Genomic DNA, 22771 nt, shown 5'->3' on the forward strand with positions numbered 1-22771 from the left:
CACACAGGAAGGAGAGGAGGTTAGAGGTGGGACCTGGGCTGAGCCAGCTAATATGAGAGGCTCACCTCAGGTGGGGTTTACATGTAGCTTCCAGAGCTTCTATGGACAATGTATGACCTCTGCCCAAACCCCCACAGTGAAGCTTGATTCCCAGTTCTGTAGCTTTCTAGCTGTGCGACCACAAACACGTTATTTGGTTTTTTGTGCCTCAGTTCTCATCTGTAAAATGGAGCCCTTTCTTACAGACCTGTTGTAAGGACTCCACGAGCTCATCCATTTAAAGTGCGTGGTACAATGCTCAGTACGTGTTAGCTGTTATCATTCAAGGGGGTGAAGTGGCTATTTTCAATTTTTGACCACCCAACATCCAAATCTCTTCCTCTTACGTGGGTCCTGGTGTGAGGCAAGGCTGACCTTGCCCAAAAGAAGAGGAGGGTGGGTCTGGGGGAGCCAAATACACGGCCCCTCTCTGGGATTTTACTGCTGAGGGAGCAAGACAAAGGAGCCAGGCCATTCTTGGAGATGATTTGCAGAGCTGGTGGCTGGGTCAATGTGGTGGGGTAGCCAGACTGTCCCTCTGGCGTAACCCTGGCTGCCTAACCTCCCTGGCTCTTGCTCCCTGCTCTTGAATTACATTAAAGTCCTTTTCTGCTGAGTTAGACAGAGGCAGTCCCATGGTTTGCAACCAATAACTTTTAAGAGAAGCCATGTTCAATGGTGTTGTTGAACACCACTGCCCCCTAGAGGTCCAGTGGAGGGGAGCACAGCCCTCTGGAATTCCCACAGACTAGGGAGAGAACACAGCCCTAAAATCCACCATAGAATCCAAAATGACCTCAGAGACTCCCAGCAAGACCCCAGCACAGAAATCCTGCATCTTGGGAGACTGCCCAGAATGCCAGAAGCAACGTGAGCATGGCCATGGAGGACAAGACTGGGGGACAAGACTGCATTCACACCATACCTCTGAACTTGGAGATGGCAGGTAGCTGGGGGGGTGGGGGGGGGTAGGGGAGGTGAGCAAACATTCACCCAGGGCCCACACCACAGTGTTTTGGTCTCTAATCCTCTATTATTGCGTTTTGTCAACAGCTTCCTTGAAGGGAGCGTGAGATTGTTCTGCATGTGGGGCAAGGGTGTGTTTATCAGCTCGGTGTAAATTGCACGGGGAACACGGGCCCCCTGGCTGCAAGCGTTACTGTGTCTCTGTTAGATTAATAAGATTACAACAGTTCGGGCAGACTTCCAAGAGTGTATCTTTAAAGCCTTACTTCAGAGGGTAGTAGTAACAGTACCACGCCTGCCTGGATTTTGGGTGTTGGGATAGAGTGCGTTTCTGTTCTAGGTGCCTGTTTCTTCACAGGTGGAAAAAGAAAATCGGTGTCCTAGAGCCCATTTTGTGATCAAGAGATCGATTTTTATTTTGACCCTACAAGGTTGTTGGCCGTGTCCCACAGACCCTAAGGGCTGTGAAGGGGATGACCATTTCAGGGAAGCATTTCCTGCACTGTGAAGCTTCTTGACAGACTGGCCGACTGTCCTTCAGTGTGGAACTACGTTCATCTCAGCAAAATTTAGTCAGCGAGATTCTGTAACATAAGCCCCAGTTTCCTGTTACTTCTTTTATTACATTATGGATGTTGCAGCTCCTTGGCAAAAACACACCGCCTCTGTTCCTCAGTGTCACCAGGGAGGATTCTGGGGACACAGAGGCACAGCGAGGTGGTGGCTGGGGCAGCTCTCCTTGCTGTGCGCTAGAACCTTCCATCATGATCTGCCCTCCAGACTCACTCGCTGTGCAGCGATGTGCCCTGCATGCTGCGAGGATCTGGGGGGAATAAGAGATGACTGAAAACCTTCTCTGCCTTCAAGGAGCTTTCAGCCAGCTGGGGCCATAGAACGCTCGTGACCTCCCAAGCACTCAGGCACTGAGAACCTTCACCCCCAGGCCCAGGCTGCCTCTCCAACCTCTTGCCCTGCCATGGTCTCTCCAAGTTTGCCGCTCCTCACCTCCACTATCCTTCCCTCTAACCCACAGCCCCAGACTCACAGCCCCAGAGTCTCACCCCCTGGTTAACCCAGGTTAACCCAGGTCCCTCAACCTGCTACCTGTGTCCCCAGCTGGTCACATCCTTCCAGACTCAAGCACAGGGCTGTTCATCCAGACCCATCCCTAAGCTCTCAGCCTTTCCTTATTCCACAGCACCCAACTTGATCCCAGGGTTCCCCACCTGGTTTTGAACTTGACTGCCTTCCTGTCTCATTCTCCCATAGGCCTGTGCTCTTTGGGGGCATTTCACATTCATTTTATATCCTCCATGCTGAGGTTAGGATACACCAAATATTGGGAATTTAGTAAGTGTTAAATGAGTAAATAAGTGAATGAATGAATGACTATTACTAAAGCCAGAGCCGGAATTAGAACCCACATCTTGGGACTCTAAAACCTTTCTTCAGTCCCCAACACAGTGTTGATAGACAGGAGGAAGGAACAAATTCCAGGCAAAGGGTGCCCTAGCCAAAAGCCTGAAGGACTTAAGGGAAGATCGGTGAGGGCTGGACAGGCTGGTCAGTGGACCTACAGGGGCACAGGCTGGGAGATGGAAGCAAGCAGGCCAGGCTGGGGCCTGGGACCTGAGGGACAGTGTGAGGTGTGGGAAGTGGAGCAGGAAATGATTCATGCCAGTGGCCAGGAGGGACTGAGTCACAGAGACCTCAGGCGCTCTGGGGCAAGGTGCTGGGGCTTTATTTTGCCCACAGTGGTACTGATGTTGGTGAGGGGGGACTTCTGCAGGGGCCTTTGAAGTACTCTTCTGTATTAGCGGGGGAAGGGGCTGGAGGCAACAAGACCAGTAACAGGCTGTGGCAATACTCTGAGAAACCATAGGTGACCTACCCTGGATAGTGGAATAAAAATAAAAAAAGGGAAACAGATACATGACATGTTGAGAGTATTTTCCATACCTGTTCCCTTCTCTGTTCTTAGGCCAAAGAAATTTCTCCATTGAAAAACATCCCCCCTCCTTTGCTAGCTTGGGCCTCTACACCTCTATACTTATGTTCCCACTGCCTCAAGTGCTCTTGCCTCCCCACACCCCGCATAGCTGGAGAACACCTATGCACACTTCAAAACCTTGCTCAGATGCTACTCCTCCCAAGAATCTTTCCTCACTACAAGCATGATGAGTTAACGATCCCACCTTCGCCCCACATTTACACCTTGTGCACACCTCTGCTGGGACATGGGTGTCGGTGTTGGTATAGTCTGTTTGCACATCTGCCTCCCCCAGTGGTGAGTGAACTCCTCAGTGGTTGAGACTGTTATCATCTTTGTTTTCTTTTGTCTAGGGCAATGCCTGACGCACACAAAGCAGGATGTTGAATGAAAGAACGTATGAATGAGTAGATGATTGAAGACATAGTCTCTTCCCTCTTTTCTAGCTATTTGTGGTGTCCAGTAGAAGTAAGCCATACTTACCCTCTCTCAGATGAGGTACTTTGTTTTGAAACATACCTGCAACTTAAGCTTTGTTCATGTAAAATTAATGAGTGTCTCATTTGGCAAGTTTGAAACACCCCAAACAAACCAAAACTGCTTGGGCAGAAGGGACGGGAAAAAAGAGGAGGGAGGGGAAGCATGATGGGCTGTGGGCCTGCGCTTGCTGGTTTTTCCTGAGCGTGATCAGGAAAGATCCAACACCCAGGGCTGGGATCTTCTGTCACCAGTGACCTCAGACAAAGTTTTTACTTCACCTCCTAACATTAAGGAGCCAATAGAAAAACACTTTGAAAATGGTAAGGAACACCAGGAAAGGGACATGTTATTAGTTCTTCCCTGATGGTAAGAAATGGTCTTGTGAATTAAGTGCTAGCTTCCCATGCTCAGCCAAAGAAAAGGATGATTTTAATATCAGATGTATTCCTTTCACTTACTAGGACATACATTAATTAGGGAGAAAACGTTTTCAAAAATTTAAAGTTAAATATGTTAATAAGTACAAATCTTCACAGAAAAGTAGGAAGTATATGGAGGCTAGCGTCCTAACCTTAGATGGGAAGCCATCTGTGACTTTGAAACAGGCATTTTTACTAACTGGAGGTGGCACACTGTTGTGAAATGCTAAATTAAATACCACTAAACATTATTATGGCTTCAAAAAGTAGTTACAGGCTTCAATAAGCAGACTTTTATCAGAAGAACACACAGTCTAAAGCCAAAATAGTTCAGTTGAGTGTGCCAAAAATATGTTCACTCCATACATTGTTAGGAAAAGAAATCTAAAATTTGCTGCTAATTCATTTGATGGCAGCCAACATCTCCTGTCTTCCTTGGCAAGAGGGCCATTTTTTCTATGCTGTATTTTGCACACAGAAATCTGCATGGAGTGATTTGCATACCAAAAACACACTTGCAAAAGAAACTGTTTGCACAGAAGCCAGGGAGAGATGGGGTTGCCGCTGGTGGCTTCCATACACACAACATCCCCAGGCTACTTACTTTTCATTCCCTCTGTGCTGCATTTCCCACAAAGGCTTATGTACTTTATGATGCATTAAAAATTAAAGCAAATATATCTGGTTTATATTCAAGATCAACCATAACAATATCAACACAGGCTAAATCTTCCCACATTAACAACCTTCAACTTTTTACTAAGGGATTGGTAATGTAAGTGTTATAATTTATTGAGCTTTTATTTTACATTATGTGTTTTTACATAAATTATTGCTAATTCTCACAATCGCTCCCCATTTTACACATGAGGAAACCGAGGCTTGGGGAGGTCAGGTAACCTGCCAAGGCTGTCAAGCCAGCAGTGGTGAAGTCTGGTTTGGAAGCCAGCCCCTTCCTGCACTCCCTCTCACTGCCCCCTACTTCTCCTGTTCCTCAGTTTTGCCAAATACCATAGTTTCATATCCAAGGGCTGAGTCTACGAGTCTGGGGGTGATGGGGAGTCATGTTGGGAGAGGTGTACCATTTGGTTTACCGACATTTTTTTCTCACCAGAGCTTGGGAGCAGCCATTCTCAAGGCTCAGTGAAGGTGCCCAATAAACTAGCTCAGTGACAGACACGGGGTGAATGGGCAATGGCCTGTGACTCAGAGGGTGTCAGGGAGGAGAGACAGATTGGTTGCTGCACAAAAAAGGTACATGGTAGTTGAGATGCAGCGGAACCCTCCTGCTCGGTGCCCGGGCACTATCACCATTCAGTGCCAGCCCAGCTGTATTCTTGGAAACACAGAATGGTTTTGTGTGTGCTTAATTATAATGCTACTTACAGAGAATTTATCAGCAGCAAATCAGACGCTTGATGTATCTCTTAAGAAAAAGAACTGGTAGTGGCTCTTTGAAATTTGCTCCTCTGATGGGCCCTTTGGATTATTCCAGTATATAGCGTGTGAAAGACCAGCCATTTCTGGAAAGTCGATGGGGAGAAGAGTGCACGATGAGATGACTGAGGATGACTGCAAAAAACGATTAGAAATGCTTCCTTTCAAGATGTTTCTTTGTGTGTGTATTTTTTTTCTCACCTAGTTTCTCTTTTTCAGGACACAACAGCAAAATGTATACCTAATCACATCTCATTATCCCTGTATCATTGTTGCCCAGAGGTTCCTGGCTTTACAACTTCATTATTTATTAGTCTTTGTTAGAAAGCAGTTTCCCCAACACTTGTAGTAATAAATCCCTTTTGATATGATGCATAGCAGCTTTGCCTTGTAGCAAGTTCAGGCTAAAGCAAGTAATGTGACAGGAAACTGCTTCGGAGGCAGACAGATCTGGTTCGAACCCTGGTTTTGTCACTCCGGTTTTACCTTACTTAATCTCTCTGGTCCTCAGTTTCCTCATCTGTAAAATGAGGAAGAGAATATCAGGGCAGACCCTGATTGCCTATCCAATAACCATTTCCCTTTTCTTCCGTGCTACACAATCTTAGTTTGTAGCAGGACAACAACAATCTTAACTGTGTTCATGTCCGGATGTGCCTGCCCCCAGCAAATGCATTGCGTTGATCTAAATCCCCCATACCTGTTGTCAGTGACTGGTTTACAGGGTCTATAGGAAAGTGTGTGATGTAATTCTGGCCAACGAGGCCAAAGAGGAAACCTTCCAGAAGCTTCTGAGAAAGAGTTTCTTCTCTGATAAGACACATAAAGAGAAATCCCATCCGCCTTTGTCCCCCTGCACCTGAACCGGATGTGGTTGGTGGGACATGATGCTTGGTGTGTGGCAGCCGTCTCTCGAAGACAAGATAAGTGCATATTCACTGCACTGCTGATGCACTGAAGACGGCAGAGGAGAAGGACGGAAAGAGCCTAGGTTCCTGGGTACAACACTGATCTATTAACAACCTTGGACCACCTATCTCTAGATTTCTTATCAACAACAAATGTCATTATGGTTTAACCTGTTGTGTATTGGGTCTTGTGTTTTTTGCAGCAAAAAAAAAAAAAATCCTGATGTATACAAATATCACCTCACAAGATGGTTGTAAATAAATGATACATTGTATGTAAAATACCCAGCACAATGCCTGGCACAGTAAATGGTTGTTAGAAATATTAGTGAGGAGCTTCCCACCAAGATGGAGGTGTAGGTAGATAGGCTTCACTTCCTCACACAACCAAAAGAAGGATAACAATTTTAAAACAAGAAACAACCAGAGCTGCTAGAAAATCAAACTGTATGAAAACCCAACAACCAAGGAGCTAAAAGAACCATTCATCCAGACTGCTAGGAGGGGCGGAGATGGGAAGCTGGGGCGGAGAGGACATGTGACAAGGCGGTGGCTCGTGGACTAGGATATCCCACATTCGTGTGCAGATAAGCTGGGAGGAACAACTGGGGAGCAAGACAGACCAAGCAAACCAGGGTTCCAGTGTGGGAAACTACCTCAAAACCACTGTCTATAAAAATGTGTGTGGGTTGCAGCGGCAGGGAAACCCCCAGTTTCACAGGAGAGTCTATTGGAGGGACCCACACAATCCTAGAACATACACAAATCCACCCACCTGGGAATTAGCACCGGAAGGGGCACAATCTGCTTGTGGGAAGCAAGGGAAGTGACAAAGCAGGGCAAGAGCCAAGCAAGCGGCATTATTCTCTCTGACCCCTCCCCCACATATAGCACCACAAGGCAGCACAGTGGGTTGCCCCGCCCTGGTGAATACCAAAGGCTCCACCCATTACAACGTAACAGCTGTGCTGACACAAAGAAATATGGCCCAAATGAAAGAACAGATCAAAACTCCAGAAAAAGAACTAAGCCATGTGGAGATAGCCAACCTTATCAGATGCAGAGTTCAAAACACTGATAATCAGGATGCTCACAGAAATGATTGAGTGTGGTTGCAAATTTAAGGAAGAAGTGAAGGCTATGCAAAGTGAAGTAAAGAAAAACATGCAGGGAACCAACAGTGAAGGGAAGGAAAGCAGAACTCAAATCAATGATTTGGAACAAAAGGAAGAAATAATCTTCAACCAGAACAGAATGAAGAAACAAGAATTCAAAACAATGAGGAGAGGCTGAGGAACCTCCAGGACAACTTTAAATGTTCCAACATCCGAATCATAGGGGTGCCAGAAGAAGAGGAAGAGCAAGACATTGAAAATTTACTTGAACAAATCATGAAGGAAAATTTCCCCAATCTGGTGAAGGAACTACACAGGCAAGTCCAAGAAGCCCAGAGAGTCCCAAAGAAGCTGGATCCAAGGAAGCACACACTAAGACATATCATAATTAAATTACCCAAGATTAAAGATAAGGAGAGAATCTTAAAAGCAGCAAGAGAAAAGGAGACAAGTTAGCTACAAAGGAGTTCCCATAAGACTGTCAGCGGATTCCTCAAAAGAAACCTCATAGGCAAGGAGGGGCTGGAGAGAAGTATTCAAGGTCATGAAAGGCAAGGACCTACATCCAAGATTACTGTATCCAGCAAAACTACCATTTAGAATGGAAGGGCAGATAAAGTGCTTCCCAGATAAGGTCAAGTTAAAGGAGTTCATCATTACCAAGCCCTTATTATATGAAATGTTAGAGGGACTTATCATCAAAACTATGAACAGTAAAATGACAGCAAACTCACAACTATCAACAACTGAACCTAGAAAACAAAAACAAAACCGAGCAAACTACAACAGGAACAGAATCACAGAAATGGAGATCACATGGAGGGTTATCAGTGGGGAGGGCAAGGAGAATGGGGGAAAAGGTACAGAGAATAAGAAGCATAATTAGTAGGCACAAAACAGACAGGGAGAGGTTAAGAATAGTATAGGAAATGGAGAAGCCAAAGAACTTATATGTACAACCTATGGACATGAACTAAGTGGGAGGAGTAGTAGAGAGGGGGGGTGCAGGGTGGAGGGGGATAAAGGGGAGAAAAAAATGGGACAATTGTAGTAGCCTAATCAATAAAATACACTTAAAATCAAAAAAGAAACATTAGTAACATTTATTAGACATAAGTAATGATCTGTAAGATCAAAAGTTTCAAAACACATCCGATAAATAAGATGAATGGTAGTGATTCAACGTGAGAAAAACGCTGTATAGTCTTGGTATGGGTAGAGGGAGACGCTGAGGTATAAGACAATGATTACAGCCACAAATCCTCGTATCTGGGAGTAAGATGTAACTACAGCCAGAATACAAACGCCGTTGGGAGATGAAAGGACTGTGGTTCTTTGCCAGGTTTCCATCCACCCTCTTGCAAACAGACAATCACCCTGTCAGCAGCTCCAATTCATGTCTGAAGACTAACAATTACGTGTATGTGAATTACCAGCCTTGCAAAGGGGCAGAATTCTTTCAACCCACAGAATATCTTTCTAGAATACCAAATTTTACTAGTATCTTCTAAAAACATGCTTTATTTCTTTACGGCAGGAAAGATAGATATACTGATATATATTAAAAATATATACCAATTTAAGAATATCATTTTCTTAGATATAGCCTACCATTTCGGAGCGCTGTGGTGAACTCACAGAATTACATATAGTGTACAGATGAAATCACCAATTTTTGAAAAAACCTACTATGACAGAGTAAGAATACAGGAAGATAACATGTGAAAGTACCTATCATAATAGAAGTAATATCATACAGTACTCAATAAATAACCTTAAAGTAAACCAGATTTTTCTTCACCTTATGTTTTAGCAAAGATGCAAATGACAAGATTTCTAACTAACACTGAAGATTAAACACACACCTATACTCACATCCGTACCCACTAGGATCAGTGTACACCCATCCAAAAGCCCTGCGCCTTCTATGGCTATGGTACCATACGACAAGCACTGATTTCCATAACTGATGGCCACATGGCTTCCTAATCCCTGAATTATTCATCATATTCAGCATATTACAAAAGACAAGTTATCAGACATACAGACACAAATGCATCAAGAATTGAAAACAAAAAGGGATTTCCGGATACCTTGCATTAATTAAATAAAACTGCCATTTCCTGAACATTTTGGCTGAGATTTTTCTTGCATGCTCTATACACACACCTGCTTTTCTCTCAATCCATCTTTCCCCTTCTTTACGAGAAAGGGAAAAATTATTGGTAGCTCAAGAGCTCACATTGTGAAGTGATTCTCCCAAATTTAGACATCTCTACATCTCTAAAGATTAGGAGAATTTTCTTTCCTTAGCAGTAATCTCCAGACTTTACAAGCTGGTAGATTTTTTCCTGCTCATTTGTATGGAATTTACGACGACAGTGTCACAGCCAGATGTTTGCTTTTGCAGTCTAGTCTTAACTTGAACTAAACAAACTGAACTACGAAGTCCGGAGTGATCGTATTCCTGCTGACCTTTTATACTTCATTTCGCACCACCCTCTCCGAAGCTGAAGGGCTCCAGCCAAAAGGAACTAGGTCAGTCTAACTCCTGCTGGTCCTCCAGGTCTCATCTTGACATCACTTGGATGCCAAATCTTAAATACCCTGTACTTTGCAGCACTTTGTGTAACTGTAGTTTATTTTTCCTTCTAGTGTGTAAGCTCCACAAGGGCAGAGCCATGTATATCGACTCTTGAACAACCTCAGTTTGAACCGCATGGGTCCACTTATGCATGGATTTTCTTTCAACAAGTACTGTGTAAATGTATTTTCCCTACCTTATGATTTCTTAATCACATTTTCTTCTCTCTAGCTTACTTCATTATGAATATGGTATATAATACACACAACATAAAAAATGTGTTAATCGACAGTTTATGTTATCAGCAAGGCTTGTGGTCAACAGCAGCCTATCAGTAGTTAAGTTTTGGGGGAGTCAAACATTCTACGTGGATTTTTGACTGCGTGGGGGTTGGCACTAAACCCTCATGTTGTTCGAGGGTCAACTGTACCATGCTCATCACAACTACTCTTCTGCCTGGCACAGTGCGGAGCACATGGCAGATGCTGATCTACAGTGGCATAGATGGGTATGGGCAGAATTACCAAACTGCCTCTAAAATTTTAGATACTCTTATCACCGAAGGTCTCAAAAATATGGTAACCAAATCGTCACATACATACACACAAACCCTAGTTATGATCAGTTAGTACCCTCCCTCCTCACCCACACCCCCAACTATTAGTAGCATTCAAAAAAACAAGACAAAGCCTTCTAAATAACATTGAAATTTAAATTTCCTTTCCAACGGTTCTTTGCTCATGATTTAAAAAATTAATTGATCTTTAAGACCACATAAAACAAGCATATTATCACTGAATGGCTGCTTATCAAAATGTGATCACCTGACTTCTGTGATTATTTTTGCCTTTGAAAGGCTCAAAAGAAATCCTTTCTAAAGCCTTGTTTGTACAGGAAGAAAAAATACTGGTAGCATCAATACCTTGATTGTTTTCAATCTTTATCAGTGTGGTACTAACATGTAAACATGGCCTTTGTTTTTCAAGATTTTACCTACTCTCATTTATTTATTCACTTCTCAAAGGACAGATCAATGAATACGATTACAGTACCCTGTCATAAAATTAATTTCACATACTTGAAAAAGCTACTTTAATCACCACCTACGGGAATAGATAAATAGCCTAAGCCAGCTTTTTTGGCTGTAGAAACTAAAGATTAGAGGAAAAAAAATCAGAAAACGTGATAGAATAAAGCCTCTTGTCAAAATTGCAATACCGCAACTTAAGAAAAAATTAAAAAGCACTGTGATTATGATCATCACTTCCTTCAAGTTAGGATTGAGGCACTGACCTGGTGTAAAAAATAATTTAAATATTAAATTAAATGCATTTAAATATTTTGAAGTTTAATTACTTCCAAGCAATTATGCCATAGGTTTTTTCCCACAATTGAGACACATAGTACAAACTTTCCATTAGTGAAAGATTAGGAAAATGCATCACATATACAAACAGAAAATTTAAAAAAATAATTTGCAGGTACTATAAAAGGAAATTTATGAAAAGGACAGCCGTTGGTTATGTCAAGAGGCTGGACGAGAGTAATGGGAAAACGTGAACTCTGGTTCAGGCTGTACCACTCAGCTGCATGACTCGGAGCGAGTTACCTAGCCTCTGAGAATGTGAAAGTGGACCGAGATTATGCAAGGATTGAGATTATGAGAAAATCTATACAAAATGTCTAATAATACCAGATGTATTCTATTGCTTTTCCAATTCTAAAAGAGATGCATGATTTCACAAAGTAATTATTATAAAAAGGTAAAACTGACATTTAAATTGTCTCAAAGGAATAGGTAGGAAAAAATCCCTAATGATTCTGAGCTCACATTTTCTTTACTTATCTTTTATTCTTCATTATTAGCTACCCTGGGCACTATTTATTCAGAACATTTGTAAACTACCTCTGACGAAAAACAGTGAACAGAAAGCTGGGGACTAAATATGAGAACTACGGACACAAATTAAGTAAACCCATTTCCTTTACCATGTCCACGACAGTCAGAACCATGGCAAACAGCTCTCCTTAGATCATACTTCTCTGAACATAAGCAGTGTATGTTACAGAAATTAGCAGGAACTGTCAACAGAACAATAATGAAATACCACAGACAAGAGCAAGATGTCTCTTACTGCTTTGAAGCTCCATTGATTTCACAGTAATTCCCTAAATTATATTACTGACAGAAAATACTTCACTTAATAAATTATTGACCAAAGAAACTTTCTACATTTTACAAGACAACATTAGATGGAAAGATATTTGTTTTAACATCTTGTAAAAATGAACCTGCACAATTTAGTTCCTTGAAATGTTCATCATTCTTCTTCACTGAGAACTATTATTTTCAACACACCTGGACACTAACCACCTAATGAAAGCGAAAGTGCCTTCACAATTAGCAATGGCCCTTCCCCTGCACTCTCCCCAATAATTAACAAATCAGAACACTAAATATAAAACTCCATCTCATTCACAAGTTGTGACATTTTCCCTCCAAGCGCTTTATTATCCAACCAAGACAGTTCAGACATACTTAAATCTAGATACTTTTTAACTTCTGTTAACCATTAAACAGTTTATCACATAGTTAAAACATTAACATATTCTAAGTTGTAGTCTTTAACACAATTCATTAAGGCACTCAGGTAACATTTTGGTAAGTTATATCAAATATAATGACATTTATTTCTTATTCACATTTTACAAACATCTCAAATTCACAGAACTTCACCAATTTTGTAATTTCCCCAGAGATGTGAAGACTACAGAAAACTGAAAATGTGACTTATAACTAACTTCAAAAAAATTTATGAACCTCAATCACTGTAAAGATCACTGAAACATCTACCAAATTAAATGAATGACATTTGTTACATTAAAAGTGAGATTTTCCTTCCAAAGTCACTCAAACCATTCTTTAATATTCAACAAAAAATTGCTGGAATTTGTAGGGTTGTGTGCGTGTGTTTTAATGTCAGGGTGGTATGGTCTTCTCTGGATGTATGGCTGTTGAAAGCTGAGTTACACAGAAGAAATAATAGAGAACAGAGGCTTTTCTTTACATATTTATTCCCAAAGCCTGCCCTTCATCTCACTGTGGTTTCCCACATTGATCCAATTGTAGCACTTCCTGGGGAGAGCTATGTCCTAACTAGCAACATCAGGAAGAGAATTGGACAAAGCAAAATGCTGATCTTCTCATGTCATGCCTCTTTGAAAACAATGAATGCATTCTAAGCTATCAGGCACTGTAAGTCACAACTTAACCTTTAATAACTTTTAACCTATAATGGACATGAACAGGAAATATCGAATGCGTCCTTCATCTGTTCAAGAGGTGCACGATTTCTACTGAGATGAATGCCATGTAGTAGAATTTCACTTTGTCCCCTCTCCCATATAGTTGTGCTGACCTTAAAACCTCATTAGTAAGCTATTCAGTAGTGATGCTTGGATAATCTCCACTGAATCAAAGGATATACAATCTAGAGACACGAAATTACCCAACATTAATTCCTGTTAAGACATTTTCTCCCCTATAATTGTTGAAAAACAATTATTGAGTCAAAGCAACCATGGCGACTTCCCAAAGATAATGGTTGCAAATGAAATGGCTGCTATCCCCTTGGATTGCCAAACAATAATCAATCATTTAAAGAGGATTCGGACTGCATATTAAATCACCTCTCCAAAAAATTAACACTTTACACTCTAGTACTGTCTGAACGCACTGCCCCACTGGATCGAAATATGGGCCGATGGTGACTACCGGACTTGACAATTCCACGCCTACTTCTGCTTCTTGAAGGATTCCGGTGCCTGAGCGACTGGAGGGCGAGGCAACTTGAAATAGACCTTAACAGAGTCGTAGATGAACCACTGCAGTGCTGTCAGGGTGCCAATCATGATGATCCGGGCGAACAGGCCCTTCCACACGCCCTCAAACCCCAGTTTGCGGAGAACTCCAAAAGCTGTGCTGCCTTTCTCCTTGTTCAAAACAGAGACTACGGAATCGGCCGGGTGGGACACAACGGCGCAGAAGATGCCCGCAATGTAGCCGGCCACGAAGGTTACGGCGAGCTGCTCAGCTTTGCTGCACTGGCTCTGGGGCTTGGGCACGACGTACTTGTAGAGGGCTTCCACGGTGCGCTCGAAGCAGGCGAACTTCATCATGGTGTAGGGGATCTGCCTCATCCAGAGCGGCGCCACGCCCTTGTAGAAGGCCCACAGGCCCTCCTCCCTGTACATCCTGGGGGCCGCGGCCCGCAGCGTGCTGGCGTAGCCCGGCTGCGTCTGGACGCGGACCTTCACCGCCTCCATGGGCGCCAGGGCCACGTCGGCGAAGAACTCTGCGCTGGCCGAGGCGGCCAGGTACAGGCCGGTTCTCCATTCGTAGGCCTTCTTCAGGCCCAGGAGCTCTGCGTAGCGGATCTTGAAGACCTCGTAGAGGCCGAACTTGAAGAGGCCCTGCATGGAGTAGCCAAAAAAGGTCGGGGCCCAGCCTCGGGCCAGGCCGCGCAGCCCCTCATCCCGCACCGTCACACCAAAGCCGCTCAGGATGCCCTTGTACTTGCCGGGGTCCACCTGCATGCGGCACTTGACCAGGTCCAGGGGCACAATGGCCGTGTGCGTCAGCCCACAGCTCACCATCCCGCCCAGGCCGCATAGCAGCAGGTATCTCGTAGAGCCATATTCATAGCTTTGTTCCTCCGCGGACGCCGCAGCCCACAACCTGCCCTTGCGTCTGCCCGCACCTCTCGCCTGCAGGGCTCGGTAACTGCCAGCGTCACACATGGCCACTCTCCGTACAGTCAATCACACAAGTCCCTCAGCCAGGGCCCTTTTCTCCCTTGGGGCCGCGGAACTGGAGCACAAGCGTAGTGAGCTTCCCTCGAGACCCCGCGGAACCAACGGTCGGAGTGAGTGGGCTGCCTGGGAGGAACCCCCGCCCGCGATTTCTCCCAGCGCTGACACCGCGCCTGCGCAGCTGCTACTGGCTGGGTCAGCGTGAGGTCTTCGAGGCCCACTCGCGAGAGTTTAATTAGGAGAATCGCCCGGCACCTCGCCCCCAGGGCGTGCTCCGCCCCTCCGTCACTCCTTCCGGAGAAGGGGCTTCTGGTACCCGCAGGAGCCCCGCCCCTCCGCCCTCTTAAGCCGGTGGTCAGCGGTCCCTCGGTCTTACCGCGGTGGGGTCGCTGAGGCTTTCCGTGCCCAAGTGGCAGCTCCGCTACCTAGTCCTCCACGAAGATGCTAAAAAAATAAATCAGCAAGTACAAACATGAGTAAACGCACGAATAGGCGAGTAAATAGATGAGGACGTTGGCGAAGGGGCGAAGGGTCGCCATGCACAGTTGGCTTCCGGAGAGGTCTTTTTGGAGTCCTCCCCCAACGTGCCCACTTAAAGAAATGGCCATCGCCGTGGCAACAGAGTATTCTATGAAGGCGGTGGGCAGAGAGAACTAAGAACCCGGCGCTGCAGGCCCAGTCTTAGGGCTCCCAGCTTTACGTAACATTCTTACCTGGCAGGCGGGGATGACGTTTCCCTCCGCCCAACACTCATACTTCATTCTTATTTTTCCTCCAAGAGCTGCAGTGAGGGCTTAGCAAACCTGGAAGTAAATTGGGGGTTGGGGGGCTGATTATTTTCATTCATTAGATGTTTTTTCATTGACTACTGACTCCCTGTCGTGATTTTCGAAATTAGGAAAAGAAATCAGAAATCCTGTCTCCCCCACAGGGAGCTCGCAGTCTCATCGGCCGGGACAGGGAGAACTGAGTGACTCCACGTGTTGATCGGTGACATATATTCATTTACCCACCCACTGTGCTGGTCCTGTGAGCGGCCGGAGGTTCAGGAAGGAGCTAGACATACTCCTTCTTACTTCTAAACAGAAGATTTAAAAAATCATATCGTGTGGTCAGTATTATAACAGGAGTTTGAATAAAGTTTTGGATAAACAATGAGGGGCAACTGATTCTGCCTGAGGAGGTTAAGAAGACCTCCCAGAGATGACACGTAGCTGCGTGGTGAAGGTCGCATAGAAATCTGCTGTGTGAATAAGCACAGACAGGTAATTCAAGGTGAGGGTAACCATGAATGTATGACCTGTTGAGAAGAGGGGAATGATTTGACATGGTATAAACTAGCAAGGGATGAGTGTGGGGGGAAAAAAAAGTTGGGTCAAATTAGGAAAAACCATAATGCCTTGTTGAGAACTTGTGACTTTTATCCTGTAGGGAGGCCAGTGTTTTTCAAAAGTGTGATCCATGGACAACCTGTATCAGAATCACCTGGGGGAATTTATTTAAAAGCCCAGATTACATCCCAAAACCCTCTAAATGAGGATCTCTGAGAGCCGGGATGTACAAGCTCCCTTAGCTGAAAACCACAGTATGCGGATGGCAGGAGGCCAAAGGTCCAAGTTTCTCTCATCAAGAATTCAGTACTTAAATCCTGAACTAGGCGTGTGTACAAATCTGAAAGTCATTAAGCTGTACACTTAAGATTAGTGTACATTATGTGTGTTTTACCATAATTTAAAAAATGACCGGCATAAAATTCTAACCACAAACTAAGGACGACGGCCAGAGCAGAGGCAGATGCAAATTTTCTCAACGGTTTTTATTGAACTCCTGTCCTTATTCTAGTCTTTTCCCAGTGTTAAATTAACTAAGTGAGGAGGGCCTTAGGCTGAGGTGGTTCCGTGCTTTAGTAGTCTGCGTAGGGGAACCGAAACCTAAGCCTCTAAGCTCAAGGTCAACAAATTGAAACCTAAGGACAACCAACCCCAAATAGCCTGCTGGGCTTTCCCAAATCAGGCAGCCACTTAAGCTGTAGCCAATCAAATAATTTCCTTGCTTTCCTTTGGCATCTTCTCTATAAAAGTCTCTCCCCAGCTCCTGTCAGTGGAGCACTTACAATTACTTCCCATTTGGCACTGCCTGATTGGAATAAATTTTTGCTCAAATAAACTATTAAAATTTTTAATATGCTTCAACTTATCTTTTAACACCAGGAAGTTCAGTATGAAAGAGAAGACACTCCTTGAGTCATAAGGGAACAGTGAAGTGTTAAAATATTCCGTGCTAATTCAGGGCTTCCCAAGTACGTTCCTGGGACTAGCGGTGCACTTGGAAAAGGTCAACGGTCAAACGTGTGCACTCTCAACTGAGGTGATTTCATTCCCAGGGAGGTGAAAATTGTTTTTTGGGGGGCAAAAAATATTAGTACAATAGTTTGTGGTCCTACAAAATTCAACTCTACCCAAGCAAACCTTATTCCATAGTATTTCATTTGGGGCGGGGGAGGGAAAGGGGGACAGAAAGGGGTGGTTAGAGAAAGTCTAAAAAGGCTCCTGGGGAGGGAGGGCCAACGATGAATAAACAGATTGAGAAACACTGCACTGCAGCCCCCCCCCCCCTCCCCGGGGACTCACAGGGTACAGCAACGCAGTAAGGACAAGCTTAAAGGGCTTTAACTTTGTTAATGTCGGGTTTCCTAGTTTTACTGGAGTGCAAACCTCCTGTATTATATGATACCTATTCACATTTTATAGACATTGTCTTCCATGGAGCATGTTTTGGGAAATGCTGGATTCTATCAAAAACGGAGTTTAGAGAAAATAAGGAGTAGAGGGCTAAAGTAATAATAGCAGCCACATTTACTGAGGCCTCTATTTCCTAAAGGTACAACTTGGATGTTTTGCTGGCATGTAACATAGAGTACTGGCTATTTTATGAAAACAGAGGTTAAATTAATTTATCTCGTTCGTATGAGATGCTTGTTCTGTACCATTAAGATATTGCAAAATAAAATGTACGAGTTGAAGAAAACAATCTAGGAATCTTCAGGACCAAAATTTTCTTGGACAATTCTTAGTTCAGTAACTTTACTGCAACACAGCCATACGGTCTGTGAAAACGGCAAGCAGTCTGGAAGAACGTTTTGCCGTTAGAGAGCGCACACCCACCGCTATGAAGTTTCTGTCCTTGGCACTTATGCAACACAGGGCAACGTTTCCGTTTTGAAATCATTATTTCACTTTTGCTGCGTTCTTCCTGCTAACTTGAGTTGAAAAGTAGACTTTTCCACAGGGCCAGGTGTAGCAAACTTTTATGTTCTTTTATTTGTTGTACTTAAAGAGAAGAGAGTTAAAATGTATTCATTCATTCTTTCAACAGATTTTTTATTAAGTTCCTATTATGAGCCAGGCACATTTTGAATTAATATACCAAAGCAGTGCTAATAATATCCAACATTGTCCCCAAACAGAATGTTCGTAAGCTCTAAAAACAATCATGGAGTGCTTAGAAACAACCATAGCAAATACTCCTTGAGTACGCACCTACTCTTTGTCAGGTGATTTAAATATCTCTAATCCATACAACAATCGTACAAGATAAATGTTCTCCCCATTTTATAGGTGCGAAGTGGCAGACACTGTTGCTGTCTACCAAGATCCAATTTCCTATTTCTCCTTGCTAACAGAACCTCCGCTTGTTCAAGTATCTGGTGGATATTTTTGATCTCTATATCATACTGGCTCACTTCCTTCTCATCACGTTTTAATTTGCATGCAGGATATTTGATTAATGGGCCATAAATACTGAGGCCCATTAACGGTGCCTCCACTCCTATTACGCAAATATATACACACAAGATGTCCTTATCCTTGTCCATGTCTTTGTGTGTATCTGTCCACTGTCCTCCGCCAGTTCCAGTTGTCTTACAGAATTAGGGGCAAAATACGTATGCCAGAATACTTTCCTTTATCAGCCCACCTCTCGTGTTTTTCTGATCATTACAGTATTTAAGTAGTACGCCAGACATTAATTTGTATTTGATCTAGGCAGATAAATTGTCATTTGAAAAGTGGTATAGGGAGTACTTCAGATGAGCCTGTAAAAACATGGCTTACTTTGCTTATTTATCACCTTATTGTCCAGTGTTCTGTGTAGCCTTATTGGGTATTAGCCAGCTCATCTTGTGAGTGTGAACGGAAATGGTTCCTTGAATTATTCTCTCAGCTTCAACATGCACAGTGAACTTAAGCAGATAACTTTATTTCCCCTCATGAATCTCTATATCCATCATGAGTTTGGAGAATATAGTTTTGGGTATGTTATTTTATTTTAAGAAGCAAATGAAGGGCAATGGGAAGGGGAACTCAATATTTATTAAGCACTACTGTGTGTCAGACACTATAATACAGTGGAAAAATTCATAGCTTTGGGTAAAAATAAATTCTGAGTTCACCTTTTTTCCTAACTGTGTGAACATAGGCAAGTTATTTAGCTGTTTCTGAGCTTCATTCATTTCATTTACAAATCTGTATTTAGGGTTAATTATAACCTTTTAGAGATGTTATAAGAAGAGGCAACGTGCATGAAATACCTAGCCCAGTGCCCCGTGTACATGATGAACATTCTGTGTCAATTCTGTCACTCAGCCCCTTCTCTGGTCCCCACAGAACTCATGTTTCTGTGAGGCCAGTCTCCGATCTTTCCCCTCCATTTGAGTGGCTGACTCATTCAGTTAACTAAATTCCAACCCACTTTGATGATTTAGGACAGGAACTGAAGAAATCGTAACTGGCAGAAATGTGAACTTCCTTGACAATGTCCCAGATGTGTCCTGGCATAAAATAAGGAGGGCAGAGATTGTTCATCTGTGGCACAGAGGGACAACACAGACAACTGGACAACCTTCCTTTCCCCCGTCAGTATAACACTTTTAGCCTGGTCCCTTAATCAGTTGAATTCTAGCTAGGGCAACCAACTCAATCACGTTTGCGCTGGACTCTCCTAGTGGTAGCACTAAAAGCCCAGGGTGCCTGCACCCTCTCAGTCCCAGGCGAATCAGAATGGCTGGTCACCACACTTGTAGGAGCCTGAACTGCGCCCACAGCCTGCAGTCACTGCCAGCGCCACAGTATGAGAATCACTGGTTTGCAGCAAGGCATGTCTGGGTCAAGTCCTGGCTCATTCCCCATCTAGCTGTGAGTCTTGTACAGGTTATTTCACTTTCTTGACTCTCAGTTTCTTTATGTATAAGCTTCATCCTAGTCTTTCCTGAATTTGTAATGAAATTCATGTTGTTATTAGATTAAATTACAGCACAGTGCTTGCAATGGTGGAGGCCCTCAACGAAGGTTAGGTCTTTCCTTCCTGACTGCCTTATACTTAATAATACAGTTTCATTGTCCCTTGGGGTACCATGTCTCTAAAAATCCATGAAACTTAAGGGAGGTGGCCATCTGAGAGCAGGGGGCACTGCTGCCACTATTCCTTTCTTTCTAGCGGCTCCTCTCTGCTCCCCTATCCTCACACCAAAGCAATAAAGCTTTAGTAAACCAATAATCAAAGATGGCTAACCTCTAAACCCACACTCGGTTTTAACTTATCTAAATGTGTCCCACATGCCTGCAATAATGTTCAGGGTATATCAGGACCATTTTAAATCTTGTACATTTAATTTATAATCCTTCTCACTCCAGGAGGTTTATGATGTGCCAGAGGGTCAAATGTTTATCCTTAGAATTATTTAATCCAAATCAACTAATTATTCTGATGAATTGTATACTTTTTATCTTTTTGCTTGACCAGATTGGAAACAATGACAGGCATTCAACTGGGTTTTATTTGTAAAACTCTGACAGATTGGAATTACGGAGTTCCTTAAACTGTCTCTTAAAATAAATATTCCTGATTCATCTGGCAAATTAAAGGGGAAAAAGCAACAATCTCCAAACTCATTAAACTAAGTACGTCTAACCATGTTTAAAGAAAATGTCGCAGGAGGTAACAATCCCTACATGCTTAGATAGAAACTGTTCATGAGCAGTCTTGTCTTTTTGTTTGTTTAAAGAATTATCTGTGCAAAGCAACATTAAATTTCTAGAGTTCTTAAAATATTAAATATCCAAAGGACTACATTTTTCAAGCAGTATGTAAATAATCAACCCATGCCCTCTAGCTGGGATCTTAGGAGAATCTGATGGATTATGTATTGTAGGAATGGTGTTACCTTAGTAGATAACGACATACTTCTCTTTTTTATAGTTTATACAGTATTTTACTGGTAATTTAACTAATAAGATAAATATGAAATTATTCCTATAAAAATAACATCAATGCATTTGAAGATTCAAAATGCAAAGTGAGTTTTATTACACTCTCCTAGCTAACATAATCTAGTAGTCAGATAAATATTTCTAATTCTAAAGCATGAGACTGTTTGATTTCATTAAAAAGGCCCTAAATAGCAGAGACATTCGAGTTAGTGAAGGAATCTCACTAACATGGGGAAAGGACCTGTGAGTCCACTCAGCGCATTTCCCAGGCAACGATGTAACCGCTTGAATTTGGACTGCCGTTGAAACCTGGTCTTTGGAAGTGGAAGGAGGACTGATGTCTCATTCAGTGCTGTCCAAAAGAAATGAGAAATATATATGTAATTTAAATTTTTCTGGTAGCCACATTAAAAAAGTTAAAAAAAACCCCTACATTAAAAATAATGTTATTTAACTCAATATATCCAAAATATTACTTCAATATATAATCTATATAAAATTATTAATGAGATATTTTGCATTCCTTTTTTCATACTATGTCTTTGGAATCTGGTGTGTGTTTTATATTTTCAGCACAGCTTAATTTGAATTTGCCTCACTTCAAGTGGTCAATAGCCACATGGGGGTAACAGTTACGGTATTGGACAGTGTAGGATTTAATCTGTGCTTGGAGAGCCTGACTCTTCCCAGAAAGGTCATGCAGCTTAATCAGATCTTCTTGTTGGAGGTGGGCTTGGGTAAGTCAGAGACACTACTTCTTCCTCTTCATTTCCCATTGCCTTTCCCTTTCCTTCTCCTTGATGCAGTGTAATGCTAACCATGGACCAGGTACTGGACATTGTGTGGGGCATTCTGAATGCATTCTCTCATTAATCCTGCAAGAATCGAAGATCTTTCATAGTTAAATGAAATAACTAACTGGTGGCAATATAGTGCAGTGGCTAAGAATACAGACTTGGAGGCTATTTATACATGTTTCTGCCACTGTATATCTTGGGTAAGAAATTTCTTAACTTCTCTAAGTTTTAGTTTTACTTTTTGTCAAATAACCACAATAAAATGACCTCCCTTGTAGATTTTGTTCTGTGGTTTAAATGAGACCATGCCTGCAAAGCTGTAAACATTCACGAAATGTTAATATTAAATGGGATAAATGTGGGACACCAGAATTTACAGTACCTTGTGCAAATAGTTTTGCTACTGCTACTACTACTAAGACCCAAAGAAGTTAAGTGAGTTAGCTGAGGTAATAGCTAATAAGTAGGGATCAGGCTCTCACCCAGTTTGCCTGTCTCTAGGGAAGTTTTTCTTGCCATCTGTTTATAGTTATAACATAGACCGAAGTTTTACTGACTCTGACATATAATGAAAAGGGCTTTTGAAATAAATTCCTGATATCTGCTTGCCATTTTCATAAAAGCAGAATTTAAGGGAAAATTCTGGGGTAGCTTGCTCTCTCTCTCTCTCTCTCTCTCTCTCTCAATAAATAGGAATTTAGTGTCTAAGAAACTAGACAAGGAACATACATAGAAAAAGAGAGATTAAATTTAATTTTCTTTACTCTCTTGTTCTTTTTTACTCTAATTTTACTAGGGAACAGTGCCCTGCATACATTGGCATTAAGTTTATACATGTTGTGTTAAATCAAATTTGCATTTTAACAAAGGACAGAGATATTCAAGCTATTATTCCCTTTTAATAATGTATACCCTCTTCAACTGCATTCTGTTTGATTTCATCTCACTTTTCTTTTCT

The 22771-nt window shown here is 42.7% G+C and overlaps 1 pseudogene; it reads right to left on the reverse strand.

Annotated features, from left to right (window-relative positions):
- Positions 1 to 13733: 13733 nt before the first annotated feature.
- LOC112314497 (solute carrier family 25 member 3 pseudogene) lies at positions 13734 to 14738 on the reverse strand (annotated as a pseudogene).
- Between the last annotated feature and the right edge of the window lie 8033 nt (positions 14739 to 22771).

Source organism: Desmodus rotundus, chromosome 3 (genome assembly GCF_022682495.2).
Source record: "Desmodus rotundus isolate HL8 chromosome 3, HLdesRot8A.1, whole genome shotgun sequence".
Lineage (NCBI taxonomy): Eukaryota > Metazoa > Chordata > Mammalia > Chiroptera > Phyllostomidae > Desmodus > Desmodus rotundus.